General features: G+C 36.4%; 1 protein-coding gene across 1 annotated transcript in view; it reads right to left on the reverse strand.

Moving 5' to 3' along the window:
- Positions 1-24106, reverse strand: part of LOC114934106 (uncharacterized) — a 215194-nt gene that overhangs the window by 2576 nt on the left and 188512 nt on the right. The gene's annotated exons all lie outside the window — the stretch shown is intronic.

Raw genomic sequence — 24106 nt, forward strand, 5'->3', positions numbered from 1 at the left:
CGTTGCGCGGAACAGTTCGATCAAGATCCCTCGCGATCTGATAGGTCTCACTCAGCTTGGGATTATCCGGAGAATTCGTCGTTCGCATGCACGATCACGGAAACACGATTGGTCGAATTGATAAGGATATTTTTTCTTGCAATAGCATAATCCGGGTCAACAGAAGTCTAAAAATCCAGTGAAATCGATCGCCCGGCGTGACAGTCGCTAGAAAATGCTGGGAATATTAACAGCGTTTCGGAAAAAAGAGCTCGCGTGATTTACGCATATGGAAGGATTTATTTCGAAAGCTCGCCTCGCCCCGCTTCACTTCGCCCAGCCGAATCGGTGTCGTGCTGATGCACTCCGTATGTTCGCATTAAGCCACGTATGCACTGTTTCGAAATCACCGATACCATATATTGTATCTCAACATGACAAATATCAAAAACTTAATCTAAAAAATATACCAATATTTTTCCATGCATTGATAATTCTCGATAAGCGATGAAGAGTCAATAAAAAAAATACGCGAACGTGAAAAAAAAAAAGGAAGAAAAAGGAGGGATAGGATTCTGGTGCTTAATTTTGCGGAATACTTGGTTTTAACATGGATTTTAAATTTATGATACTTAATCGCCCAGATATTTCACATTGAAGGCTAAAACCAGTTGCGCAAGAGAGTTGCGAGTATGTAAAACGAGATATTCTCGATATTCGTTTTCGAGCAGCTCGCGAGAATCTGGAGATATGCGCGTCGAGATATCCGCGAGAGATATTCGTCTCTCCTGGTGTATATATGCGCGACTTTACATATACGTTTCAACATGCAGGGTGCTAATCCGCGCGACGAAATAGACGAGACGCAACTTCGGATGTAGCTCCGTTGCGTATTAAAGCTAAAAACGGTTGCGTCATTAAGAAAGGATTATGTGATCCTCGCGAATACTAAACTTCCTGCCTGTGCCTAACTACGCGCGCCTGACCTCATTACTCACTTCCCATTTCAGCCACATTACGCAGCATCCGGCTGTTATTAATGATTTTAGAATACAAATCGAACATTTCCCTTTTCTCACTTTAGCACATAATTGGCTATCTTCTTTATTATTTAATACCATTTTAATGATATTGGTATAAGTATATTAGAGATAATTAAATATCCGCTTCATCTCACACTCGGTGGATCGACATAATTCTAATAAAATGAGTAATTTCCTCTATTGCAATTCTATTGTTTTTATTAAAGAATTTAAAATTGTAAAATGTATTATTTGCAAAAATTTGTAAATCTCTTATATTTTTTCTATATATATATATATATATATATATATATATATATATATCTTGTAATTATACTAGTACATAAAAAAATTACGAATTTTTTAATTATTTTCAGCTAATGATATTTTCATGTACTTTCTTTCTGTGCATTACTGTATATTTTTCTATTTACACCAAAAAACTTTTTACAGAATACTTAAAATTCTTGTCCAGTTGTCTCACTTTCTACATTATATATTCTTTTTTTGGTCCGCGCGCGTTGTTGTAAATCGCATAGTCTCCGTAATTATTTTTCATTACTTTTTTACATTTTTTTTCTTACATTTTACTTGATTTCTTTTATATCTATGCGTAAAACATTCTACAAATTTTTAATATTCCTACAAATACAAATTTCCACCAATCATGAAAAGGGTGAATTTATTTATTTTCATTCTTTTGAATTTACTATTTGAACTTTTATTACATCTATTCTGTTATGTTTAAAACTTGTCTGAAATGTGTGTTCAACCTGTTGCGTTCAACTTATTGACGGCGTGATATCAATCAATGGCATCACGCAAACCGACGAGTTCAAACTCTCGATATTATTTATGCATTTTGGCGAGATCAAACTGCTGGCAACTCGAGAGGGAGAGAGAGAGAGCTCAAAGCGACACATCGGCGTGCACGAGGCGCAAATTACGTATGCGACAACGCGCGGTTGGAATCGGAATGGTGTCCGATTCAGACGTCATCGTCTACTGCGGAGACAACCGGAGAAATTAATAGAGCAACGTGTAATAACCGCTGCGAATAATCATCTCCTACCATCTCATATCTCACGTTAGGATAAGAAGCACATTTCCCTACATTACAGTTTTAAGTTATCTTGATATTTTATTAAAATATTTTTTTCCTATTTTAATTCAGTTCTTTACCGGATGATTTATTCGCAAAAAGAAACAAAATATTAAAATATGATTTATAGCATATTTATAATTTTGTTCAACATTTTTGGTAAATATGAAAAGTATATAATTTAAAATAAATAATAAAATAATATATCTTTAAAATTTTTTCACTGGAATCAAGATGCGTTTGATTGGAGATTTTTTAAAACTAAATTTCTTAGTAAAATACTCTATTTTACATTTCATGAATTAAGCATTTGAATTTTCATGGGAATTCTCTTAGACCCGTGGATTAAAACAACTGTACACTCTGTAGTTAAACATCTTACCCTATTTAAATTTCTAAACTCGAGAGAGAAAGAGAGAGAATTCTGTATAATCTATCGTCCATAGTACAAAGATTAACCGAAAAGTGTATATACTGTCACCCGATAACAAGTTTAGCGCATATCGCGGCGTTCTCGTTCATCCGCGAACGATTTTCGCGCTCCTCGGAAAATAAAATATTTTCCCTTAAACACGAGATAATCCGGTTTGGGGAAGAATTTCATGAAAAATCGTCAAATGTCCGTGCTTTACGTTCCCTTCACTTTCGAGCTTTAATCAACGCGCCGAGGGCACGAGCGAAATCGTGTAGCAACACGCGCAGCCATAACGCGCTTATAAACGCAATTAATTATCATCATAGCGTAATCAGCTTGGCTCACAGCGTCGCAAAACCATCACTACCATGCAAAACTACTACTCCGTGAACCGTTATGCCTATATGTGCCTTCTTTTCCCGCCTCCCTTTTTTCTTGGTCGTCCACCGAAATATTATCCAGAGATTTTATTCGAGTGCACCATTTTCCGAAAAGCGAGATTTACATTTATTCGTCCGCTTTATACACGTAACGCTCTCTCGCGCGCGCACCCGGGCAGATTTACATTTATTTATACGAATGTTTATGGCGACGGCATTTTTCAACCTATTTTTCGTCTCGCTCCACTATGTGTTACTCTTTTTTTTTATTTTTTATTTTTTATTCACACTACTCGCCACTGCAGGAACGTGTATTATACGAGCTCTCGAACGAAACACCTGATCGATATCGTCGCGTATATATCATGCGATAATTTTTTTCCCCTATCACAACGAAACGACTGTTGTTGCACCGGCAAAACGTAGTCGCCAACATATTCATATAACCTAAAATTGTTTATTTTCAAAGATACGCTCTCCTGGATCTTTTAAGTAGAAATATTCATTCGTTGCTTGTGGATCTATTCTCGTCGGTTTTGAAAATATTGCCATCCATATATGCGGCTTAAAATCGACTGGTCCTTTTTACATTTCGATTACTTTATTTATTGTCTTTCGCGCTTATTAAGCAAATTGAGAAAATTATTAAAAAAACATGTTATCAAAGCTTATAATCGTATTTCGAAAAATTCGACAAAATTCTGTATTTATATATATTAAAACGTTTTGAAAACAACAAATATGAAAAAAATAAAACAACAAATGTATTCAAAAAAGGCCAACTTGAGCAATATTTAAGATGTTGTATCCATTTAAAATTTATTTCATAAACAATATATTAAATTACAAAAAAACCTTCCATAAACGTTTCAACCGCACGCAGTTTTCCTCAGTATAACAGTGTTACGTAATTTATAATTCTTACAAAAAATAGATCATCCTATTCTTAAACTTACTAATAGTCCGTTAATTCGAGTCGAGAATTTGTTAGAAATTTATGCGTGTTACAATTTGTCATATTTAATTTATAAAAGTATTCGCCGTAATGTGATCTTATGATGTTGGATCTCGTAAATTATTTCTTTGTTTTTCTTCTCGCTTAAAAACGAAGAAATAATTTACGAGATCCAACATCATATATAAGATCACATTACGGTGAATACTTTTATAAATTAAATATGACAAATTGTAACACGCATAACACGCGTAACACTGTTATACTGAGGAAGACCGTGTGCGGTTGAAACGTTTATGGAAGGTTTTTTTGTAATTTAATATATTGTTTATGAAATAAATTTTAATTGGATACATCTTAAATATTGCTCGATAAGTTGGCCTTTTTAAAATACATTTGTTGTTTTATACACTACACGAGCGAATAGAAATTTTAATTGATATTGGAAAAAATAAAATTCTTCAAGATTGTATAAAAATTAATCGATCAGTTTTATAGGGTGAATTATCAGAAAATCGACTGGCCCTTTTTACATTTCGATACTTTATTTATTGTCTTTCGTGCTTATTAAATAAATTGAGAAAATGATTAAAAAACATGTTATCAAAGCTTATAACAGTATTTGAAAATTCGATAAAATTTTGTGTTTATATATAATAAAACGTTTTGAAAACAAATATGAAAAAAAAATAAAATTCTTCAAGATTATATATGAATTAATCGACCAGCTTTATAGGGTGAATTATCAGAAAAAGATCGAAGTAAATATCAATTGTTTTCCAATAGCGAGAGCACTGTTGCGTAGGACGATAAAATATGCGAATTCAATTGTAGTCACTGGGTCGAAGAGGGTTAATCGTTCCCGGATAACCGGTGTGGGAGAATACGCCAGACATCTCGACTTATCGCTCGCACTAATCATAACGCGGATGTCGCGGGGTGGAACGGTGGCGGAATATAACGTCACGCCCAGCCCTCGTTTCAGGGTGAATACGTCGGATTTAACTCGATGTAATTAGCGATTACAGATTACCCTTTCGTCCATTAGCATGGGCCGCGATATGCGCACGACGAACTCGGTCGCTGTGTTCATGTAAATGCGTCGCATACATACAGATTAGGCGGAAACCGGTGGAGGCGCAGGACGATCTACCGTATGTTTATGTACCGGGGAACTCCCTCGACGAGTCTTTATATAATGTCCGAAATTCCTGATTAGCAGATTTTTATGACGCCGCGTTAGTTTTACATACTTCCGTTTCTCTGCGGGCATTCATTTTCGACGACACAAATGTTGTATATATATTGTTTACTTTTTTTTTTTGAGTAGGTACACAGAGAAAACTTTTCTTAGAATTTACTCTAAAAATCCTGGTAATCGTGGGATAATATGGTATTGGAATAACTTTATAAGAGTTTTTCTGATTAATATCTACCACAATAAGATATAAAATATACTCGATTAATTTTACTATAATAAAATGTTTGCTGATAAACTCTTTCGCGTATTAATGTTCGACGAATAAGTAAAGTACCTATATCTCTACATATATAAAGTTGTTCACTTACAGCGATTATTTGAACTGTAAATTAATATTAATTTAAAAAACGGGACTTTTATCAATCTAACAGATTCTCTAGTGGAGGTTTAAAGTGTGACAGGAATTAAATAAATCCTAATCTTATTAGGTGAGAGCGGTTAATTTTCTTGTGCCATTAAATTGATGTCGCCAGCTGCGGATTTAACGAGCGCACGTTACTAACCGCTTTGCGGTTGAACCCTTTTAATCACACGTGCGTCCGAAATGCGCTCGATGGGCGACCATTAAATGTGGATGACTTTCATATCTCAAAATTACTCGTAAACGAACTTTGAGCTCTCTGTATGAAAAATGTATTTGATTTCTCTCACCGCGGCTTTCGATGAAATCAATTCAACAAATAACGCTATAATTTCACACATGCATAAAATAAATTATTCGTATCTGACGTGCATCACGAAAAACTCCTATGCTGAAATAAAGATATGTACATGTGATAATATATTTTAGAATATTTTCCAATGATATAGCTTCTCGGCAACATATGAGGGGATTGCGCCTACTTCCGACAACTAAATACAACTTCAATTAATTTTGAAAATCCAACCCTGTAGCTGCGGATTCTTCTCGCGTTACACCTCTCGCTATTCTCGCGCAAGAAAAATGTGCTTTCATTTTTCTACGATTGTTATTATTTCCCGACGTCAAGCACAGGCAGGTGTTATCATTTGAAAATTTAATCATCTTCAATACAATTCGGTATAACAAACAGAGTTTTTACGAAAATACGATATCCAATATCCTCTTCTCATTTCGTTAACGGGTCGAGGGGTTCGCGAAACTCGACGCGAATATATCTCGCTCGCGCGCGCGATATTCCGCGCAGCAGACACACACGAGTTTTTCCAACCTCGGTCCGTTAAGGGTTAATAATCTCGCTTTACCTTTTCGACGCCCGACATTGCCCCAGGCGGCGCTCGTCCGATGTCGGCCGGCGCGCGGTATTTGCAGTACGCGGGATTTCGCGTTTACAAACGGGCGCGCGTGCAAAACGCGCGAGCGGGTGTGCGCGGAAATGGAATTCGCTTTTTGCGCGTGGCGCCAAGAACACGGGAATGCTCAGAGCCTGTCCGGCCGGTCGCGTAACTAGGTGAGCGCGCACCCAGGGGCGGTTTGAGGTTTTAAGTGCATCTGCCTCCTCAGAGGGCTCTCTCTTGTTCCTCAAAGCTTGTCCGGGTTTTCTTTTTTTTTCTTTTAACAGCCGCTTATCTGCGATTTGTTCAACTGCAAAAATGTTTTGACCATGTGGTAAATTAAGAACAAAATTATCCCCATCTTCCTTAATGATAATCCTAATATTTGTAATACAAGTTGAACATCTGGTTTTAACCTGCGGATATCTTCTTGAAAGCTTGTCCGGGTTTTTCTTTTTTTTTCTTTTAACAGCCGTTTATCTGCGATTTATTCAACTGCAAAAAATGTTTTGACCATGCAGTAAATTAGAAAAAAAATTATCCCCAATGATAATCCTAATATTTGTATACTTTAGATCTATAAGTTTAACATCTGTTTTTAACCTGCGGATAGCTTGGCTGTTCTCTTTGCTAAATTGTCTACTACTTTTGAATGTGATTGTGCGATATAACGTTTTAAATGTTTCCTGCTGCGAACCGTAAAAACTTCTTTAGTAGTTGTAATTCGCAAGGATTCTTGCGAACTCTTTTACCGGTGACGTACTAGAGTGCAGCAGCTCGTAAAACCTTAGATTGAAATCTCTGCGAAATCTCTAAGTCAGAATTGCCTGCTTTTCTTTACGGTTCAATTTCGTACGTCTCATTGCGAATTTTACAATACCGTTTTGTACTAATAATCTTGTTTTCTCAAGAAAACGAGCTAAATTTCCGCGTAGTTCGCAATCGTTCAAGTTTTCTTGTTACAACTAAAGGACCGCAACTTTAGGAAATTGATGAATGTGATATATTCGCCGAAACGTATCGAGAAAAATTTGATAAATTTCTGCGCGCTTCTCCCTGTTAGACCTAACTTCCTCTTTTAAGTTTTTGATATGATTGGGTGGGCATGGGTCGGTGAGGGAAGAGAGAAGGGGCGCTTTTCCATTCTTTACCCGCGATTTACGCGGTCCGGTCGGTCCGAAGACGAAGTTTTCACCGTGCAAAATTTCACCCGTGACTTGCCAGAATTTATCGAATAGAATAGAATAACAATTTATGATACCCGAGGAACTAACGGAGCGAGGCCCTTCGAGAGTTTTAGCGAAATTGTACATAACATTTTGCGCAAAACAATTTTGGCGTTACCAGATTACCGAGAATTCGCAAGAGGGAATAGAAGAGATATATTTTATCCGTGAACACAGATCGTGCGGTGGATTCTCTCTAGAGGCGACATTAAAGCTACTAATTAATAGCAAATTAAACCGTCGGTATAGTAACATTTTACAATTCACGTTTCTTAATTTGCATGTACGAATAATTACGTTGACGAAGAACATATTTCGTGAAGATTGAAATCTTGGAAAATATATACGCGCGACGTGTAAACTTTATCATTCTACGTTTTAATTTTATTGCTATTGTCGTAGCTATTTTTTATCCAGTCTATTTTCATATATATTTTTTTATTTATCGCGACAGGTTTTTTTTCGGTGCAAGAGAGAATATCATATCCTCGGGAATATAATAAACGTGTACGTCTTATTTTATCCTAAAATTCATCGCGGTGGAGGACGATGATATTGCGGAAGAAAGAGCGCGAGACTGCAATTGCGAGGGGGTTCTCGCTGTACGCGAACCCGTTGTCGATGTCGTCGTTCCCCCTGGGTCTCGAGTGCGCATTTGCATTTCTATCTTTTTCCTCGCGAGTCTCCATTTTCTGCGCCAGTTAAATTCAAAGAGCCATTACTTTCCGTCGCTCGCGACGGAAAAAGCGCGTTCGACCATCACCGTAGCCGTCTTTCAGACGAGCGATCCGTGACTATGATATCGATAGAATTCGATCCCGAAAGTGAAGAAGTCGATGGGGATTTCTAAAGAGTTCGTCTTTAGAAAACCTTTTTTGCATTGACTAATAGCTTGCTTTTCGACAGGAAACGACTTGATAAAGAATAGTTTTTATGTGTACTAATTTTCAAAACTTTACATATTTTCTCGTTTTGTAAAGACAATGCTTTTATATCTGAAAGACGATGATATATAATAGATTGCTTTAATAAATATGTATGTCGTTTAACTACATACTGCTCGTGTATTTGCTTTCTTTGTGTTTCATTTCTCAATATTCAGAGAAATCTATTTCTTTCGCATTGAAATCCATTTTAAATGATGGATTAAATTCATGAGAAAGTGTATAATTAATTATAAAAGATATTTGAAGAAATAAAATACACCGTATCAACATATATATTAATTATAAACATAGATTTCTGAAATTTTAGACTTGTCATTTAAAGCAAATTTAATTTCGCGAGCGTCGCACACATCGTTCGTTTATGTACCATATAAGAAAAGATAGGTGGAATCGACTTTAGATGATTTCATCATGTTTTCTCTAACGGGCGAGTGATGGATGCGCGCGAGAAACTTGGAATTTTTTTGTTTTTTTTTCCTTGCAATTAAATCTCGAAACAAGTCGAAAGCATAGCGCTTCGAGAGAGAATTCTGTGCGCGAAACGAGTTCGCGTGGGTGTGTTTTTCGTTGCAAACGTAAACGAATAAAAGACTCGCACGGCGATCTTTACCCGCGCCTTTTTGTTAGTTTCTTCCTTTCTCTCTCTTTTCTTTTTTCCTCTCTCCTTTTTTTTATTTAAGCCAGAGGAAGCAATCCGCTATCGAGGCTGAAACCGCTGAACTTTCGAGCACTTTGATACGCGACCGGGGTACGTCGACCGCGTTAACGACACCCTTTGACCCTTCGAATCGCCCTGTCGCGTCGAACCGCGGTGAATAGTGCCCCTTAGGGCGTCTGCGGCGTTTATGTCAAAAATTCGAACGAGGATATTACATTGCGTATTACCCCGTTGCGTCGTATAACCTATTATAGCTTTTGATGTAGATATCGGTCATTTTTTTATCGAAATAAAAATTATAAGCGATCTTTGTGTTATATACGTTAAAATATTAAATCGTTTTCAATTTATATATGTATATGGAGGAATAGTGTATTAACATTTTATATTTCCTTTTGTCTCTCTCTCTTAAAAGAGTAGAATATATTCTGTCTCAAATAGCACCGGAAATATTATTTTTCCATTTTCTGTGTTACGCGTTTATACAGCTCTTCTTATTACTTCTAATCTTAATTTTACTCGGTGCTGTAATTTTTTCAGTGTCTCACGAAGGCTTAGATAGCCGCGCCGGAAACAAAAATTTTGCCCCATTTTCTGGCGTGTACCGGATTCGTCCGACGATTTTAATTCGCACGTAAATATGCATATACTCCGCGGTCGCTCTAAATGGCTCGCGCGCATCTACGGGTCGTCTAAAAAATTACGTTCTCTGTAAATTTAATTAAATCGCGTACATGTCCGAAAGGCGACACTTAATTGAAGCCCGCGCACCTGCGCGCGCGTCTCAATTAAGTCTCGCAATTACGCTCACGTATTTTTTTCAGGTCGTCTAGTAACTCGCCGGTCGATATTCGCGGCTGGCGAGTTACTTCTCGCGACGACTATTACCTGGTTATCAAAACGGATAGCACTTGTTTTTATATCATCGATAATACTGGTTTCGATATTAGAACGGATTGACAAAGTGCAAACGGCGATGGGCGATATATAATCATTATATAATCAAAGAGCAACCGTGTTCGACGACAAAAAGATTAATATTAAAAGATAATTTATATTAACGCGATACATTAAATTGTTATCTCATTCATTCATCGTCATATAAAATTTCCCTTATTATCATTTTAAATGTTTGTTTATAATTCCTTTAAGTTGGAATGAAAACTTTTCTATTCCTTCTAATTTCATTTTTCACGAATTATATAAATATCTAGGCGAGAATGAAACGGAATTGATGATGATATTGATCCTCAGCCAAAATTTGAATTTGACCTAAAAATAAAAGAATTATATGCGCTGTTTTCGAAATACAGTTCGCATATTTATTACCGATTTAATCCCAAAGATTTATCCATTTTAATCTGTCATTTTCGCAACAAGACAACCCCGCTCTTTTCACCCATCGGGTTTTGTCAACCCTATCAATTTTGTATAGCTATCCTCCGGGTCTCGTCCTGCAATCGTCGCGCTCAATCATTTGTCAACGATGCACATATCGGCCGAATGTTACTCGCTGCGCGTCCTGACAATGATACAGTCGTATTGACTCGAACCCTCCCGCGGTCTCTGCCCACCAGTCGATTGGATAATGATATCCTTGTCCCCGGTGCGAGAATCAGTTCCGCCGAATGGCCGGTTCGTTCTGAATGTCCCGCTCGAATTTCGGCGAACGCACGATAATTGCTAATTTTTCCGCCACCCGATTTCTCTCTCTCTCCCCGATCATTCGAATTAATTCCCGCGTGTTCGGATACGCCCGCTGCCACGAATTACGTTTATCAGCTTGCAAACGAGTATTGTAACGTACGCTCAATATTAGCATATCTGATTAAACGTCGAATGTTTTTAGATAAAGTGACCCTATATCGTGTTTGTTCTCGCGGGATATTGGAAACGGAAATTGCGTTACGGTGAAAATTTTTCAATTTAACTCTTTTTTTTTTTCGGTAAAAAATATACGCTTCTCGTGATGTTAATATATTTTCTAAGACACTTCTAATTTAAAATACTTTTTACTAGAAATTTTGATGGAAATTGTCTTTTATTTTATACTGTGTGTTTCCTATAATATATTGCTAAGATTGTATAATCAATTGAGTATAGCATTTTAAAATAATATTAATATAAATTTTTCAATTTAACTCTTTTTTTTCGGTAAAAAATATACGCTTCTCGTGATGTTAATATATTTTCTAAGACACTTCTAATTTAAAATACTTTTTACTAGAAATTTGGATGGAAATTGTCTTTTATTTTATACTATGTGTTTCCTATAATATATTGCTAAGATTGTATAATCAATTGAGCATAGCATTTTAAAATAATATTAATATAAATTTTTCAATTTAACTCTTTTTTTTTGGTAAAAAATATACGCTTCTCGTGACGTTAATATATTTTCTAAGACACTTCTAATTTAAAATACTTTTTACTAGAAATTTTGATGGAAATTGTCTTTTATTTTATACTATGTGTTTCCTATAATATATTGCTAAGATTGTATAATCAATTGAGCATAGCATTTTAAAATAATATTAATATAAATTTTTCAATTTAACTCTTTTTTTTTCGGTAAAAAATATACGCTTCTCGTGACGTTAATATATTTTCTAAGACACTTCTAATTTAAAATACTTTTTACTAGAAATTTTGATGGAAATTGTCTTTTATTTTATACTGTATGTTTCCTATAATATATTGCTAAGATTTTATAATCAATTGAGCATAGCATTTTAAAATAATATTTCAATAACAATAAGCATATCAACAATACGCTGCAACTTTTGTCAAGCTGATATCGATATTTTCAATTTGAAAAAGAGAGGAAAGGTATCATTCTCGTTATTCACTAACACTCTCGAATTTTTCCACGATAGCCGACATTGCGGCTCGAAATTTTTTTTTCCACCGAACATGCTCCTCTCCGCCTATTGAGAGGAGTGTCGCTCCCGCCATCAAATCCGTCAGATTCTCTCTTTCGGGAAAATCGACCACAAATTCATCAAAGGATCTCGCATTAAAATTTCGCTCGACCGTAATGGAATGCCCTCTCTCCGTGTATTGGTTTTCTCTTTTTTTTTTCCTTTTTTGTATTTTTGTCCCCAGCGAGGAAGATACCTATATTAATCGCTCGTCTCAATAATAATGGGTCCGAAAAGGGCAGTTGTGAAATCCATTCGTTTTCGCTACCATTCGTAACTTCAATCGAGCTCTCTAGCAGTCACGACGGCGAACAAACCCCGTTCGATTGCTTTCGAAAATACCCCGCCGCATCGATTTCGCCTATCGACACACGCGTGTTTCCCCGATTCTGACCCCGACGCATCGATGGTCATTGATTCTAACGACACATCGCGTCGAGGGATTGTTTTGGATACGTGACCCCACGCACAGAAATAAGCTTCGTTGGGCGACTTTTGTTCGATTTTCGCAACCGCATGCATAAAATGAATCGTGTCACTCCCCCTCCACTCCACCCCCGCGGGTCCGTCGATGCAATTTAGCGACATTTTTTGCGCCATTTTACCTGTCCTTTCGCGTCGAGCGATTTTGTCCATCCGTTCGTGGACCGGCAACGTTAATGCGAGCGTTAATTGGAACAAACGGCGGGAAAAAAGAGACGCGAAAGCAGCGATTTCGAAATTGCCGAGGATCGATAATCGCTATCTGCTTCCAGCTCTTCAATGTATGTATGTCGCTGAACTGTCAAGAACTTGCCGCGTGATGTCAGGGAAAGAAAATTCAATTATATTTCCGTAACGCGAAACTGTAGTGTTCTGTAAACATAAACTGTTTCGACGGAGACACTCACAAGTTTCTAAAATTGTATGAAAAGGGAATAACAATCTCAACGAGAATAATGAATGAGCTTGAACTATGAATAGATATTCGATAATTGTGTATTCGTTCTTCGAATTGAATCCTCGATAGAAATATAACGGATACGATAATGAAGAAAAGTCATAATGAAGTATACAATTTTCCTAGTCGAGATAGAAATAAAGCAAGTGATAATGTATCCTCGGAAAGAATAATATATTCTAACGGAAAAATCAGTGAGACGTGTCTAATGACACAAAGTTAAAAATATCTTCTGATCGCATTTGTACGCATGATGTTAAAAAAAAAAAAGAAGACGCACACGCAGATAATTGAAAAAAAACAAAATAAATAAATAAAATAGCGTCGCTTCGGCATATGAAAAGAGAAACTGTGGACCAGATTTTGCTATTTTTCCGACGCTATATAAAAGGATTTTTTAGAGCCCGATACAAGTTTCGTCGCGTGACAATTCCCCCAGTTCGATTTACGTCTTGTATTCAAATTTAAATCGCAAGTTATAAGCTCATGTCTTTCATACATATATGTGTATACGTACGTGTGTGCGTATGTACGTGTATATGCATTTATCCATATGGGTCCATCTGTGATCTGCCTGCGGATACACGCATACACAGACACATAGTGCACAGTCGCAATGCTCTCTATGATAACTTTTTTTTCTCTGCCGTGTCCCGGTCTTTTATTGGTCGGTCCGCACACATCTGCACGAAACATTTATGTGTGTGTTAATTGAACTCTTGGTATAGGCGTTATGCAACGAAAAAATCAGAAAGACCGTGAATTTTGGATGCACTTCATGAATGGTACGAATGATCGGGATAGTTATACGGTTGAGTGCAAGCATGCATTTTTATATTGCTACGCTAAGTCCCATCTCTTTGATTATTTGCTTGATGTGTAAATAAGAAATGAAACAAAAATATAGATAAATATAGTTATATATGTATGTATTCTGCGAAAGAAATATAATATTTTATATTTATTATATTAATGAGATAAAGTTCTCTTTCAACTTCAAATTTCGGAGTCTGCGCTCCTGAAAGGTGATACACGAAGCATCTCTGTGTGTGTGCGCGCGCTAATTGAATTCCGAGTATCGAAAGCGAGGAAAAATAAAACTCAAAAAGATACACAACACTGTGCACCTTTTAACCCAAAAATAACATATATTTATAAAAATCTATCTTCAATATTAAACGTCATTTTCGTATCTAGAATATGAGTAAATGAGCTTTGCCTTTTAATTGGTAGCATTGTGAGGATGAATGCAGATAATACAGTTTTGGACTTTTAAGTTGGAAACGACCTGATTTCTTGAGATGAAAATAGACGTGCAAAATATTTTTGAAACGTGAAATATTTTCTGCTTTACTTTGACTCGCATGAAACTAGATGCTTCGGTGAAAGTTTTATCATCGAGACTTGTTCTTGCAAATTAAAAGATAAAATTAGACAAGAAAGTATGTTTTTAATACCACAAAATTACATAAACGATTTTTAGAAAACCTCGAAAGGGTAATGTTAGATTGAAATAAAAAATAAGTGAGAAATAGAGAAAAATATACATCTATATAATGAATATACAATATTTTTCATATGTTCCTTTTGAAGTATAGTTCTCAATTTCCAGGGTGACTGATTGGCCATTTGCGAGATTTAATATCGAAAGTCGCTCTGACTGAGAGAAAATGCAATTCTCGATTCTGTGTCCGGCGCGAAGCTTGCATGTCATTTTCCCCTAGGGAGTCACTCTAAATTCCGTTCATCTAAAAACTTTATTAAGTCGTGCGATGCTTTCAGAAAGCGAAACCTTGATTACACATACAGGCTGGCGATAACGCGATCGATGTAAGCTTTCCCGGGTTTCCCCTTTCATTTAAATGGCAGCTACACGTTGCACACGTGTATTCACTTCGCATGTAAACGCACACGCACACGCACATGCATATACACACAACGCACACAAATATGCGTACACACAATCGCAAATAAAGCAGTTTCGTAGACGCACAACGATTTCAATTGCAACTTTTTTCCGCGTTGCCTTTTTTTGTTGCGCCACTCGAATATGCGGATACCACGCATGTGCATGCTCGAAAAACATTAATATGCGTGAACTAATTGAAGTCTGTCGCGGTTACGTATCGAAATTGATGCGGTCGTAATAACTTGTCGAGATATACACCGAATTGCTTTCATTTTTCATGCCGCTGTGCATCGTTCGTTCTTTCCCATCGCCATCGAAGAATTATCGTTGCGCTCATTTCGCATCAATTCTTCATTATACTTGTCCAAAATTATCATCGCTTAGTTAGCTAATTAATGAACGTACAAATCTTTTTATATTCTCCTGTGATTTAATTAAATAAATATTTTCATCTACTACAATCTTTCATAAACTATATTTAATTTTGATTAGAGCTTAATTAGAGTATTTTTATATTTTAAAGAAATATAAAAAAAGACGATTTATATATTAATTTAGTCACACTTTTATGCAATTTTCATACACTTCTATCTCTTAATATCCTTACAATTGTTCTATTATTCAAAAAGCGTTTACGAATGCTGTCATATAAAGCAATCTGAGCGTTCTATCCACGTCTACGTCTATATCTATGTCAAAACTGTCTACCCAAGGAAGGTTGAAAAATATTTTCGAAAAGCATCATTAATATTCTTGCCTGCCACACCGTTGTCTAGATCTATATAGATATATATATATATGACAAGCCTAATAATAACAATATAACAGATACTAATAATACTAATACTAACATTAAATATTTTGTCATACCATATATAGAACCAATATCTGAGAAAGTTGCTTCAGCAATAAGAAGACCTGACGTAGTGGTAGGATATCGTTGCATTAAAAAATTAAATGACTTCATAAGAGTTCAAAAGGACAAAAATAATTGCCCCACGAATTCTAACGTTATTTACAAATTGAATTGCAGCGATTGTGACGCCACATATGTCGGACAGACAAAAAGACAGTTAGGAACGAGACTTAAAGAACATAAAAATAATATTAAATTAGACTCTGCTAGACATTCGGTTATCACGGAACACATTCTAAACGAACAACATACATTTGACTGGGACAATATTAAAATTATGGATCATGAAAAGAATTACCAAAAAAGACTAATATCTGAAATGATCCACATTAAAGAACAGAAAAATGGAATTAATTTAAATACAGACACCGAATTGTTAGACAGTAGTTATTTTGACATACTTAAAAAATTTGCTGAATCATAATTTAGAAAAAACATTGGTAATAAATAAATACATCACGCTCTCTATTTTGACATTTGGTATTCAGACTTCGCAACACACACTTGAAATATCGGGGAAAAGGACTTGTTAAAACGATAATGTAAGTTGAAAGATTTTTTAATATTTTCTGACATTGATTTAATTCGCGTATTATATCCGTAGCATGCTCAAATGTCGCATAACTTGGCATCTCAGACCAATCGCCTTGCATATCTATTGGTCAACAGCGAAGAATCGTTTCAATTTTATATTTTAATATTTAACTAACTTTGTATTTTTAACATCTAACTTTATATTTTAATATTTAATTTTTATGTATTGATAAAGACTGTAGTGCAGTCGAAACGTTTACAATTTATATCGATTCTGTAACGGAATGTTAATTTAATGATTTAACTATTAATAAAAAAATTTTTACATCTTATTTATTTGCTCGTTTAGTTGGCCTACTATATATGATTGTTTAATTTAATATATATATACTTTATATATATTTAATTTTATATATATATATATATAATTATATATATATATATATATATATTATATATATATATATATATATTTTATATATATATAAACAAAATTATTAACAGGAGACTTAGGGCAATTAAATTTGGCGGTAATTTTGGTGCGTCTAATCGAGATAAATTTGATACACGAAATGCTATAGCGTTGCCGTATATTAGAGGTTTAAGCGAAAATATTACTCGTTGCATAAACAAAAATGGAATCGGTGTATTATATACCGTTCCTAAAAAATTAGACACATTGATAAAAAGAGGAAAAGATAGTATTGACAACTTAAAAAGAACCGATGTCGTTTATAAGATCGAATGCGCGAACTGTGACTCTACATATATTGGACAAACAAAGCGACATTTAGAAACACGTATTAAGGAACATAAAAATAACATCAAAAAAGACACGACATCACACTCAGTTGTTAGTTTGCATCGGACTTGCAACGATCATGAGTTCCGTTGGGATTCTCCTGTGATTCTGCATCAAGAAAAACAAACAAGAAAAAGAGAAATAGCAGAAATGTTCTATATAAAAAACCAAAGAAAGAGCATTAATTTACAAAAAGATACGGAGAATTTCAGTGGGATTTATGATCGCGTTCTTGAAGCTATTTAATATATTATATTGTCATATGTTACATATTTATTTATTTATTTATTTATTTATTTGACTTTGTATTGACGTTTTAAAAATTGCGAAAGATACAGTACTCTGGTTTTCTATTTTCTCAACGCGTTAGTGACTAAGTTTTCTGCTAACAGTCAACATCTATTTTTTCGTGCTCACTTCTGTCAGTTATACATTGTTCATCAAAACAATGGTTAATTTTGTCGGGGGTTTGCTGTAAATTTGATTTATTGTATTAATCTGGTACGTAAACATATATATTTTTGTAAATTTATAATTATTTCTATGATTGAGCGCATTAAGAGTATATTTATATGTATATATTTGTTCATAGATTACTTGAAAAGGGCTGCAATGACAGCCGAAACGTTGTAATTTAACTAATTTTTTAAATAAATTATTGCCAGTCTGGTCGACTTTAAAATTGGAGGAGAGATTTTTATATATATATGTTTATGATACATCTATCAACGCATCCCGAACTCGAGATAGAAACGACGGGGTCGAACAGGGTGTGTACCGTCTTGAGAGGGGTGAGAGTGAAGTTAAAAGGGGAAGAAACACACACGGGAGTGGGCGAGAACAGCAGCAGGAAGCGAAACGCCGGTAGCTTTGTACACGCGGCTGGATATTTTTATGGCAATATCGCCGCCCCGTTTGTATTCCGACTGTCGGAGCCGCAGCAGTCTATCGACATTCGCTCGATACTGGAGGCAACCGCTCGGATAGAAATATATGGATTGGAGGGAAGCGGCGCGTTGCTCCTTTTCCGACGAGAATGAAAAATAACGTCGCGGAATCTGTTTTGCACCGTCCGTTAAAAGCGCAAACCCTATCCTCGCCCTCCGGCTTTTTATTCGCGGTCGCGATAACTTTTCGCGTGCCGCACCGGCGCGAAAAAGACGGAACGCGACTTTTAACCCTATTCGCGGTCGCGACGACGGAGGAGGACACCAAACATACACGTCACGTTCGGCCTGGTCGCGATTTTATGGACGATTTTTTCGCACGACAGCGGGATAAACGAGCGCGCGCGGTCAGGCAGCGCGAAAAATAATTGCATCGGCGGTAACTCTCGATCTGTGGGAGTCAAGAAATTTACGGAATGGAATTCACGCAACGCAACGTTCCACAGGTTCAGGATACGACGAACGTTATATATACACGGTAAATTATGTGAAGGAGAGAGCAAGAGAGCAGTATTCTATGGTTAAAATTATCATGGAATTATGGATTTTATTGGCGGATTGAGCAGGTATTTGTGAGATTCCGCTATTGCATCGGTGAATATATGCCGTGAGCGAATGCATATTGTGCTATTATTAACAGATTAGATAGTATCGCGATTAGATAACTCTGGTGAGTGCATTATTGCATTTGAATTAATCAAAGCATCTATTTCGGAAAATTCAAAGCAAATATTCAACACAGCACATTCTTCTAGTCATAAATGGATCCACTCTCGTGTGCCTTATGTTTCAAACATTTATTTATTAAATTTTCGTTATTTCTATATTTACTTTTTTCTAATTTGCATCAGTTTCATCATCATTCGAATTTCAAAGTACTCGTCATTTTTCCGCGGTATTTCTGTTGCGCGAGAAGAGAATCGATTCCCGGACTCTGTTGATTCTTCGCAACCAATAGTGCATCATTCGCTTCAGTTTCGCGCGGGAAAAGTTCGCTAACAAATCGGCCGCAATTATGGCGAACTTCATAATTGAGAAAGAGAGGGAGGGTGGCAGTGCCGGTGGTTTGTCAAGTCGCTTGTATTACGCGAGAAAGAGAGACGGAACGAGAAACAAAGAGACAATGTCGACGACGGTCGATGAATACTTATCGCCCGCGATGCTCGCATCGTTATCAAAGACGCTCTCGTCGTTCGTTATAGTCGGTCGCGTAATAATTAATTTCTCGCGGCGGAATTATAATTTCCTTCGCGGCGTCGTTTCTCTCTCTCTCTGTATTCTTCGTGGCATTGCCACTCTCGACGACCGGATGATCAGTCTCAATGCTTCTGCAACTTTGAGAAAGCTATGGAGACGTCTGCGCGAATTTCAAGCTACTAATTTCACGCGGAGACAGTGCTGCATACAAAATAACTTGTAGAAGAATGATCTCTTCGAGAATTATATACTTGAATATGCAACATATCCCGAATACATCTCTGTACGTAATCTCCCTTTTGCTAAATTTTCTCTGGAAAAGAATCCACATGCACACATTTGTCTTTTTGCAGATGAATCTGCTAATTGAGATTTTTTTGTATTTTATTCATCAAATATGTTGACAATTAATATCGCTCAAATTAATTTAAATATTAATCTTGATTTATACGACTTTGCAATGTCTAGAAGAATGATCTCTTCGAGAATTATATACTTAAATATGCAACATATCCCGAATACATCTCTGTGCGTAGTCTCCCTTTTGTTAAATTTTCTCCGGAAAAGAGTCCACATGCACACATTTGTCTTTTTGCAAATGAATCTGCTGATTGAGATTTTTTTCAATTTTATTCATCAAATATGTTGACAACTAATATCGCTCAAATTAATTTAAATATTAATCTTGATTTATACGACTTTGCAATGTCTAGAAGAATGATCTCTTCGAGAATTATATACTTGAATGCAACATATCCCGAATACATCTCTGTACGTAGTCTCACTTTTGCTAAATTTTCTCTGGAAAAGAATCCACATGCACACATTTGTCTTTTTGCAGATGAATCTGCTAATTGAGATTTTTTTGTATTTTATTCATCAAATATGTTGACAACTAATATCGCTCAAATTAATTTAAATATTAATCTTGTTCTATACATGACTTTGCAATGTCTTTCGTTCGAGATGCGTAGCTTGTAACAATTCCGCACGCTGATTATTTATCTCGATTGAAGAAAAAAGTCGAATTTTCCATCGCATTTCAGACGGACGACGATTTTCATCACGGCACGGCGGAATTTTCGCGGCTTATTGTCTTCTTTCGTTCGCAGTTATCACTGTGATACTTGGCGAGATATGCGATCACTGCCATCACATATCACCGAGGCTGATAAGTCACCGGCTCGATCGAACGTGACGCGTTTGTATATATCCGCGATTTTCTCTCCCTCTCTCTTTCGTTCCCTTTTCTTTCTCTTTCTCTTCTCGGCGCAAGATGTTAGGCGGCAGATTCGATAGACGGTTCGTGACTTCGAACGCGTTGAAAAGCGGAGACAGTGAATTTCTCCAATAAAGAGCATCATCTACGGGAAAGAGAGCGTGTCCCTGGGAGACCACGAGTGGAAATGCACTACGAATTTTACACCGGATGTGCGAAACGAGCAACGTTTAATATAGTACATATCGTGCAAATCAATTCTCGATAAAATAAAATGGATTAATATTGAAACGCAGCATTCGCGCGTGACATTTATTGGTTTTTATAATTTTCACTCTGGAGTTCAATTGTTTTTCAAATTCAAATTTCATCAACACGTTGTGCATTGTCAAAGGATAATGGATAAGAGTACGTGGAAGGATTTCTCTCAAAGTGTTCAGTGAACATGCTCATATACGTGTATAAAATTAATCGCATTCTTGTGACATGTCGGATTAAGTTCGAATTAAGCGTCAATAACGAGTGCATTTATCACGACAGGGTTAAAGCTCGGTGTAAAATGGAGAGGCCAATCTACTTTAAATAAAATACGCAAGAAAACGTTTCAATATTTTTTAAGCGCACGACCATACCGTATATCAGGGCGTTCAATAAACGGTCCGGAAACGGACGAACGATCCCGCGGTTAGATTTATGTTCTTCTGGAAATGGCCCGAAAAAATTGACGGCGTGTCACTCTCTTCCTCTCTCTCTCTCTCTCTCTCTCTCTCTCTCTCTCTCTCTCTCTCTCTCTCGCTTTCGCAGGAGCGGAAACGACGAACGGGGAAACGGTAATGGTGGAACTTTTTCAAGAAACAGCCGTCGCACTTTCCGGGTGCGCGATCGCACCCTGGGTCTCGTCTCTCGGGTATCTCTCCCCTTAACCCTTCCCCCTTTTTTTCATCGGTCCATTTCCATAAAACGCCCTCTCGTGCAATTGCGAGTCGTCGCGATTCGATTACGACAATTTGTTTGTGCGCGCACGCGCGCATTTTCCTTTTTTTTTCCTTTTCAATTAGAATAGCCGACTCGTCGACGCGACGGTTCGACGGTCAAAAACTCTACGAACGAATCCCGTACGAGTCCGTATAGGGTTGAGATTATTATTCGCGTAACGATCCGGAACTATTGGCCGGAAAGATAACGTTATAAAGCCGCAACGCAAATCCGCCCCGCATGGGGCGGTTTTTGTTTGCGCAGATTTCCGCGCGACGTAATACAGCCCAATTTACGACAGGTTTGGTACATGTATATATATATATATGCCCCCCACGTTGCTTTGCGTAATTATGATAAATTACATCAGCGCGAGAGAAAACAGTGATATTTCTCTATATCTCGTCTAACGAAAAATAACGTGCGCGCGATACATATTCGAGATTTTTTAAATTTCATTAAAATATCCCATATTTTTGTTACTACATTTTCTCTATACATATACGCGTTAATTCATTTTACTATAGAGATTTTTTCTTTGATAAAGAAAATTGCCTGTGAGAACAAATGTTGTTAATATAGGCAGAAGTATAATTAAAACTTACGGATATGAAACATCACACGAGATATTATTACTATGTATACCTATAGGTATATACCTATGCTACATTTGCATATTCTCATATTAATTTTTTAATTTTGTAGTTTAAAACTCAAAACTCACTTTTCCTATTTCTCAGAGATTTTTCAATGTGTATCACCTGTATAATAGTAGCAGACCTTTTCTGCTTACAATGCAATTCCCAGTGGGAATTTTATAAAACACAGAATTTACATCGAATTGTACACAGCATTTCATAAATCCGAGAGGAAGTCCGGCTCTCTCTCTCTCTCTCTCTCATGCACGGAAATTGTTGTACCTTAAATAACATTTTACGACGGACGTTTATGCGTACCGCGCTGACAGAATAGACGGGCAGATTAGCCGACGACAAAATCTACTTAGGCTTCCTCCCTGAACGCAGTTTTCAAACTGTCTCGACTGCTACGTATATTATCTGTCTGTTCGCAGTAGCAGCGTTGCTCTCTCGTCTCTCTTTCTCTCTCCTCCGCGCGAGTTTCCTTCGCCTTTTTCCGCCTCGACGAGGCGTCGCGCGAAAATGCAATCCCGTTGTCACATATTCTGTCACACTTTGACAAGCGAATGGTAGGAGGTGCGAAACGTGTTATACGGTTTCAACTTGAAGTGGCTTCTCGCCAAATACTCCTCTCTTACTTCCTGCCTCTCTCTCTCTCTCTCTCTCTCTCTCTTCATCATTTACTCAGTCAAACTCTTTTAAATAGAATGCGACGTTTTAACACTTTAAACTCGTATGTGGTATATCAGTTAACAAGATAGCGCTACGTCACACACGAACGATCTTCTCCTGACAGATATACAACTTTATTCTTTCACGAGGGAAAGATTTCCTGCGTTCACAATATTGGAAATTTTGTCAAACACACGACTTTGGAGAGAACTAAAATATTTTATTTTTTTTTTTAATACAGATGAATAAACCCATTTTTTTTAAAGGAATTAGGATGTTTTCATTTGAAATATTTGCGTCAGAATTTTTCGATTTCAAATATTTGTAGAGTAAATTGTGTACGACAATAAAAAAAATATTTCGATTGAGTGTCACGTGAAATCGAATTGATAAAAAAAAGGTCGTATCTCGAGAACTTGCTGCGCGTGTACGCTATCATATTCTTATATAACACATGTCCATCTGAATGACAGTCGCTACATCACATTGGTGCTATATACGCGTTATTTTTGCGATGGATGGAGTCGCCCTGGGGATAACATTCTACGGTATATAAAATTTTACCGATCGTTTTCGATTGAGAATTGACGTCGGTCGACGTTGAAGTCAATAAGTCAGCCCTGACTTCGTACATGTACGTCCAAGATCTCTCGGTAAAATCTTCGGGAAACTTTAACTATGGATGACGACAAGCCTCTCCGTCCCATTTCAGGCCGTCGTGCATGGCTCTACATATATCTCTCGCGAACGGGACTTTCAAAGTCGAAATAAAACGCTGTTCCAGCGAGAGAGTAAAATTCTTACCCTACGACAAGTTTTGGGAGATAAGCTTCATAATAAAACGCTTCGCGTTATCATTTCATTTATTCCTTACTCAAATATCGCGGCTTCGTTAAGAAAGCTACAAATATATAATATTAGGGTTTATTCAGGGTGTCTAGTAACATTTGAAAATAAAGAATTCGCAGGACATTTCAAGGAAATTTGCACGATTTTCCAATAGTATAATAAAGATGTACAAGAAACTGAAAACTTTATTTTCTTTATCAGGTCGATGTAATTGCATGTTAATGAAAATTAATATATGCAAATATTAGATACAATATTCTCTTATTAGGTATATATTATTATATTTGAACACTTAAAATTTATAAATAACTTATGCGTAACACATTTTTGGATTCTTAAATAAAAAATATATAGTATTATTTACAAAGTAAGAGATGAAATATTTTTT

This window comes from Nylanderia fulva, unplaced genomic scaffold (assembly GCF_048542155.1).
Source record: "Nylanderia fulva isolate GAGA-0341 unplaced genomic scaffold, ASM4854215v1 Scaffold45, whole genome shotgun sequence".
NCBI classification, from domain to species: Eukaryota; Metazoa; Arthropoda; class Insecta; order Hymenoptera; family Formicidae; genus Nylanderia; species Nylanderia fulva.